The sequence below is a fragment of the Topomyia yanbarensis genome, unplaced genomic scaffold, assembly GCF_030247195.1.
Source record: "Topomyia yanbarensis strain Yona2022 unplaced genomic scaffold, ASM3024719v1 HiC_scaffold_71, whole genome shotgun sequence".
NCBI lineage: Eukaryota > Metazoa > Arthropoda > Insecta > Diptera > Culicidae > Topomyia > Topomyia yanbarensis.
The window spans coordinates 21,326-29,615 of record NW_026683947.1 but is presented as its reverse complement, the minus strand read 5'-3'; positions in this window follow the sequence as shown (position 1 = coordinate 29,615).

Here is an 8,290-nt window from a genome sequence, read left to right as displayed (position 1 = left end):
TATATTAACCGACATTTGCTATTATATTTCAATTTCAATACCCCGGCATTTTGACTTTTGCGGGTACTCCCTATTCAATAGCAAATTTTAGAAATTCTTCATGCAATTGTCTCCTACATTGGCGAGATATACAAAAAAGATTTTCTTACTTTGGAGTGAATTCCAGAAATAAATTTTTTTGATGACTTGCCCTGCGTGCAGCACCGCCAACTTACCCCAACCGCATATTTTATTAAAAACTATTTAAAAAATAACTTTTGTTTGTGGATAGAAGAAATATCTATACGGATACTGAAAGCTCTTTTCACGCGCTATCGAAAAATATAATCATTCGGGAAATAGATTGAAAAACGCCCTAAATAACGCAAAGTGTCTAAAATTTTGAAAATTTACTTGGTATGCTTGAAAACACAATATCACTCACAACTTCCACCAAACAAATCGTTTTGTAACAAAACGACATTGGATAACGGGTTTCACATAACTCGAGGTACACAAGAAGAGACAGCGCTATATGTCTAATTGAAACAGAGAAAAAGGGATCCCGCCAACTTATCCCAACCGCCAACTAGCCCCGGGCTCCCCTACTACTATACTTGCCTGCTGTGTGCAGTAGGTAGAAAATCTGCGAAGTGAACGAGGAGTGAAACTGTCGTCGCGATCACAGCTAATCATGGCAGTACCTAGAACCACAGAGAACAGACATATAAGCTAGAGCAAACTGTCTCGAAAAACCTGTGTAAACATTTAAATGAAAATACGTTGAAAATCAACATCGCATACAGGTTTACATGCGTGAGTCTCCATTGTATCCAAGTTTGCAAACAAGTCCCATGTAGCGATTGCTGGCCGATCGAAGCGCCGACTAGTGGCAAGTCGCTACTTGCTGTTATCATTTCAAAGCGACAGTTTAGTTTCTTACACAAGTTGAAAACTTTACTTACATAGTTGAAAAATAAATCTGGTGAAGAAAGGTCGGTCTTTTCGTTCTCGGGCTGAAAGTAAAGAAAGCCGTCGGTAGTTTCAGCTTCAGCTTGCAGTGGGCGGTGCAAACAGTGTTTTTTCTCGTTTGTTGAAATTGATCGCGATCGATATATTAAACCGACCAAATTGAAGAAGGTGAACAACAATAATTGGCCGTGTGCGCTTGTGTGTTGCTATAGTTCCTAAAACTAGCGAAGAAAGTCCTTCTGTGGCAGGCAAAGTTCGTGCTCCAACAGTACATGAGACACGGACCTCCGGGCCTCGGAAAAAGTTTTAGCGAATCCTATATATTTCTTATGTAAGAAATGGAAAAATGTGTATTTTCTTATGCCGGAAAAAATCTTAGAACATTTTGAAATTCTAAACAATCACCTAAAAAGTTATTTAAAAAAATTCTTTTTGAGGGCTGCACATAGAAAACTCCACAAATGTCATTGAAAGTTATCAAATAGAAATATGGTCTCTTCCGCAAGGTTGTTTCTTATTGTATTCCCTACAACTCTGCCGAAGAAAGTTTATTTTTATTTTCATGAATGACCAAACGAAAATGTATTACTCAGCTTTAGGTTGATGATTCATCAAAACGTGGTGAAATATGTTCCCATCGCACAGTAATACCGTGCGATAAATATGGCTTCCAGTGCATAACTGGCGAGCTCGAAACATCACTCTACAGAGAGTCATGTATACAGAGTCTGACCGCTCAGATGACACTACGAACAGGTCTCTCTCTCCTGTCAAAGTCTTGCCGTTTTCCTAAGGCGAAGCAATCATAACATACAGCTACATATATGAATAAGTTAACGTTTCCATAATGTGCTACAATCACAATATTTTTCATACAAACTGCTTGTCGCTCCTAAATGCCCTGTCTACATATACTTCTGAATATCCAGAGTAGATTGGAGAGTGAGAGACAAATGATCACAACTATACTGTCCTGATTTACGTTTACTTATACCTCTCATGTGACTTGTATTATTACCGAATAGATTTCTGAAGACGATGATTTTCGTTAAGGTTTTGTGAAGTGATCGACAAATCGCACCACCAAACTAATACCTCTATAAAATATAAAATATTTTATGTACAAACTTTGCTGAAGACATTATAGCTCAGAAATCTAGTATCCGAATGTGAGAGGGCTACGAACAAAAATTGATGAGCAGTTCGTCGCTACTTCGGATGTTGATCATGATGTTATTTTCATCTGACTGAAACGTGGTAACTGATCAAACCAACTCGCTTATTTGGCTCAAGGTACTTGGTATATCGTAATGATTGCGATCCTAATAGTGCAGGGAAGAAACGTGGTGGTGGTGTGCTCATTGCACTCTCCAACCGACTCTCATCCAAACACAAAAATGACACTCGCAATCTCGAACAACTCTGGGTAAATATTCGTGGCCCCTATACTAATCTCTGTGTGGGTGTTCTATATATTCCCGCCCGATTCCGCAAGTGATGTAGAAATTATTCAGAAGCACATAGACTCCGCACTTGACATCGCAACTTCGATTGAACCCAACATGACACATCTACTATTTGGTGATTACAGCCAACCTGGACTTCTTTGGAAAAGCACCCCCTGTATACCCGGTATACTTTCCCAGATCATTCTGAATCAACCTTTTCGTGAGGGAGTACTATTTTACTGGTCGGAATGTCTGTACTGAACATGCGGCAAATGTCTACAATGAATAATAGGCGAAATCGAATCTTGGACCACCTGTTTATAAATGAATAAGCATCAATGAACTGCACCGTTTCAGAGGCACTTGAGCCTTTAGTTGCTGTAGACGTACATCATACTCCACTTCTAATAACGCAGATTTGCCCGCACCCGGTTCTCTATGACGAGATGGAGGATGTCAGGGAGTTCAACTTTTCGAAGACTGACTTCTCTAGATTTCACAACTCACTACAAACAAACGACTGGGAGACTTTCTTGAATTTCGCGATCGATGTTAATGCTGCCGTAGAAAAACTTTCACTGGAGCTAAAACAGCTTTTCAGTATACATGTGCCTGTATCTCGTCCCCGAGCACAACCAGCATGGTCTAACAACCGGCTCCGTAAACTGAAAAGATTGCGAGCATAACAAAAAGGGAGTTCACTCTAGCCAGTAACAGCTACAAAACACATCGCTTTCTCTACTCAAGACACGTAGCACAAACCCAATCTTCCCTTTGTAAATGGGGAACGTAAAGAAAATGGGCTTCCTTCCAGTATGTTCCTTCCAAATGAAACGCCTAATACTCCCAGCGGTATCTGTAACTTGTTCGCAAAGCATTTCTCGAGTGTGTTTAAGATTGAATCGGCTTATTCAACTCAGGTGGACTGTGACCTTCAAGATGTCCCTCGCGATGTAATCCATTTTGGAAACATTCAATTTACTGACGAAGACATTCTAACTGCCATAAGCAAGTTAAAGTCCTCTACATCGGTGGGGCCAGATGGGATTCCTTCCATTATACTGAAAAGATGCGCAAGCGCATTGTGTACACCTTTACGACTAATCTTCAACCAATCACTGTCGCAATCGGTGTTTCCTGCGTCTTGGAAAAAATCAGTAATGTTTCACGTTTTTAAAAAAGGTGATAAGCAAAATGTTTCGAACTATCGTGGCATAACCTCACTCTGCGCTGGATCAAAGTTGTTTGAGATCTTAGCAGGAAATATGCTCTTTCGTGAGACAAAAGCATACATATCGAAAGACCTAAATGGCTTTTTTACAGGCAGATCAACAACCACCAATCTAGCCCAATTTACATCGTACTGCATTAAAGATGGGTCACAAGTAGACATACACTGATGGTCAAGCTGCTTTTGGCCGTGTAGACCTCTCCCGTTTTTGGCAAAGATCGAGCGGCTGGGTGATCCATCAAATTTTACAAGGTGGCTTAAGTCATATCTCGTAGATGGATCTCTGTCTGTGAAATTAGGAAGTAACGTGTCATATAGCATCATCAACTTGTCGGGTGTACCTCAAGGGAGCAATCTCGGACCGTTGCTTTTTTCTTTATTCTTCAATGATGTTTGCTATGTTATACCCCCAGGGTGCATAGGGTAAATGTACTATAATTCGCCCCCCTAAAACATTTGTTTGCGGGAAAACTTTAAATTTCAACAATTTTGAATTGCTCTAACTAATTTTATTTTATCGTTCTCATCACGTATCATATAGTATCCAATATTCCTGAATAAAAGTGATTTAAAACATTAAATTAACGAAAAAATAACAATATTCTAAATCAAGATGTGTTTCAATTTTCGTCCCCCTAAATTTAATCTTCGCCCCCCTCTTGCTCTATTCTTCGCCCCCGTGCGCCCACGCACAATTTCACGACTTCTATCATGCTACAATATCACAGAATTGGTAATAGTGAAAAGATTAGACAAATCCAGATTATATTTTCAAAAACTAACTATCAAACAAATAATACGTTAACTTACAAGCTCTTGTATTTATAGTCTTGTTATGTTGTGTTGTGTTGCGAAACGAGCGAGAAGCACTCCAAGTCCGTTCGTTCGCGAGCGTGTACGAATAGCACTGCCCATGATCGCATATTTGTCCCTTCTTCTATGGGATTTCCTATCTTTATGGGACTGATTTGCGGTCATGTGCAGAGCATGCCTAGCGCTCTTCATCGTTCGCGACCGGGTGAAGCAAAATCTCGAGCGGGAATCCTCGCAAGAAACCCAAGCTTTCATCTAGTATGTAAGGCATATCCAGGAAGCTTTTCTCGCAAAGTCTCGTGTGCTTTGTTATCTCGCAAGCGAGAAATGCGTTGAAAAGCACACGCGAGTGTGGATGCACGAAGACCATGGACTACTGATGGCATATTCGTTTAGTGTAGTTGGTGTTACACCCATTCAAACTTGGGTGTAATCAGTCTATCTCTTTCTTTGCACTTCACCGGTGTAGCACCAAGAAAACACGAAAACGCCATAAGTGTTCTCGATATTTCGCGCGAACAAGGAAGGCGATGTACGCGCCAACGAACGAGAATAGCAAAAACGAACAAACCATTCGTTAACCAAATAGCATTACTAGAAAAATACTCTAAATGCTAGAAAAATCAAGACACCCAAGGCTTCTCACTACATTTTCGTAACTGCACAGGATTAAAAATTTATTTGCCTCCGGTTTTGCAGCAGATGCAATGGATACATAAATTAATATGTCAAGCATATGTTTTAAAAATCATTTTGGAATTATCAACTGATATTCTTTGTGTAAATCATGAATGAAACAGATATATTTTTTGGTAGTTGACTTGGAGCAACAATTCCATTTTCTTTCAAATATTTCGAATATGCCCAAAATGACTACAGATGCTTACTTAAATTAAAAGGATATATGTGTAGATACGAAACAATAACTATTCTTTAGTCTTTCTTATCGTTATACGCAAAACTACTCCATGTGCAATGGAATACCCAATACACATGAGACAATTATACGTAGAGTGGCAGTATAAGTTCTTAAGAATGTTTTTCCAAATTATTATAAATATCCAAGTAGTAGAACCAACATTATAGCGTATTTCATTATTCCGTAATGAGGTCTCGTGTATATACTAGAAACTTTGCACGTGATTATCTCGAAATCATGTTTTTCCAAAAACGTCTTTGCTGTGACTACGATTGCCGAAAATGTTTTCAACCGATGTCTCTTAGACAAAACGCGCTTTTGTGGAAATGGTTATAACTTCGACAATTAGGTTGGATGTACCAATAGTCGCATACTCAAGGAAAACTTTTGCTAAAAATCGATGAATAGACCTATGGGCAATGTTAAAACATTAAACGAAAGCTTTCAATCCCTACTTCATAGGAAAAATATAAAGATTGTTTAATAACCAATTTATGTATTCAAAACCGCTTGTACCACTATAGGAACACATGTACCAATAGCGGTGCAATCGCTAATTTCTGGTCCTATTGTTGCAAATCCCATTGATTTCTTATGGGACTTGCAACTATAGGTACACTATGTCAACTATAGGTGCAAGGAAGCACCTATTCAAAGAACATCAATTTTTTTAAAGTTTTTTTAGCAAATTTCAAGGATACCAGTTTTATTGTCGCATAATTTTAGTGCGATGAATCGATAAAAAATATTTGTTGATGATTGGTACCTTAGTTAGGCGTATAACCCACTACTGAAACTATTGGTGCACCTCAAATATAGGAGCACCCACCCTATTAATATTTATTCATGTTCACAAGTGGGTTTTGCAAAATAGACATTGTACTACGCTAGACGTATGATAAGTATTTGATATAAATAAGGCTACATACCTTCATAAAATTTCAATTTTTTCCCTTTCGTCCTGCACCTCAATATATAAAACCCCTTAATCACAGACAGAAACTCCGTTGTATTTGTTTTCATTAAGGCTTTCCAAACGAATTAATTTTTGGCTTGTTTCTCCATAAACTATTGAAAAATGAATGGAGTGGTTGTATTTTGATAGGTTTTGTCTTCCTTACAGAGAAAGCCTAGAAACCTGCTCGGTGCTGTTTAGAATCCGCATATCATGAATATACATTCATAAAACATCAAACAATACGTTTGTAAAAGGTTTTCTAATTATAATTGATATAGTTTAATTAAATTGTTAATAACATATTTTAGAAATCTTAAACAACTGCGCTGGATTCAAAGATAGATTGCAGAATCTGATTATCTTCACTGCAACTGAATAGGCAGAGAGCAGTCTTGTGGCGCTCTTATTTTTCCAGTATATTGAAAAGGTACTTTCGTTTAGTTACCAAGTAGTTTATCCGTTTTTACTTTGGTTTAGAGAAGTGAAAGAGTGAATAGCTCTGTAAATAGCGAAAAGCGAAGCGAAAACAGGTTATGGTATTTTAGAAAATTGTCTATTTCAGCCGTCTATATTACTTTCGAGAACATCAGAAATCGCTTGAAGCTCCATAATAGAAGTTATGGTGAAAAAACTGTTTTTGAGGGGCCTTTCACAAATAACGCCCTGTATCTCGAAAACCAAGAGCTTCCGAAAGAAATCTTTCTGGTAAGTTTCTCTACAACTTAATTGAAGTGAGTATTTTTCTATCTGAATTATTGAAGAAAATAAATTTCGTAACTAACTATTAAGAGTATTAGTCAACGATCCGATGTGATTGAAAGAAAGAGCGTTTTATTTCAAGAAATTTCCTCAAAGACTTCACATAACTAAAATCAATAGTCTACTTTGTGACCACTGTGGAACGGGGCGAAGATAGAAACCCACACGAAGAAAAGAACGCTATATGGGATTTCGCCAGGGGCGAAGATTAGAATTGAGTTTCATCTTGCGTTAATTTTCGCCACTTTTTAAAATTGTTGAAACTTAATTAAAGAAAGGTAATAATCGTGGATGTGCATTGACATGTATTCCTGCAATGCTTAAAAACATTACTATTGAATATTCTAACGCTTACTCACAAAATTTATATAACTTTCCCCGCGATAAAAAATTGTCACCATTTTTAGCTTTCAGGAAAGTAAGTGCTCTACAGGTACTACTGTATTTACGATTAAAAATACGTTATGAAATATTTTTGTTGAAAATAGGGCAGTTTTCACATTTTATTCGACTTAGTTTGTTTTTCAGTAATAGTCGAAAGCAGAGTTCCAGATCGTAAAGCAGATAGAATTATTTATAATTGTTCTGCAAGGGGGGCGAAAATTAGGGAGGGGGCGAAGAATGATACTTTTACCCTATATGCTGATGATCTCAAACTATTTCTCACTGTGCGGTCAATAGAGTCAATAGAACTTCAGCGACATCTAGAAGCTTTCTGTAATTGATGTAATCGCATTGGCTCTCAGTGTGTCTAAATGCTCTATAATATCTTTCACGCGCAGAAAAAAAAATCCAATTCTCTGGAGTTACAACATCGCCGATCAATTGCTAGAGAGAGTGTCAATTATCAGAGACCTTAGTGTACACGCAATTGACATTCAGAAACCATTACTCTCACGTTATAGCACAGGCAAATAGAAACCTTGGCTTCTTAATAAGAATCGCCAACGAGTTTACTGATCCATATAGTCTGCGAGAATTGTATTTTTCACTTGTTCGGTCTGTCCTGAAAGCTTCCGCAGCTATTTGGTGTCCTTATACGAGCATTTGGACTAACAGAAAGCAGCAAAAAAAACTTATTTGAAATATTATTCTAAGAGTAGACAAACAAGTAAAACGAAATTAAATCATCTCAAAAAAATAATGAAAAATAGTAAAAAAAATGAGGTTACAACTGAAAAAGTATCGATTATATTCGTGACGAAAAAATG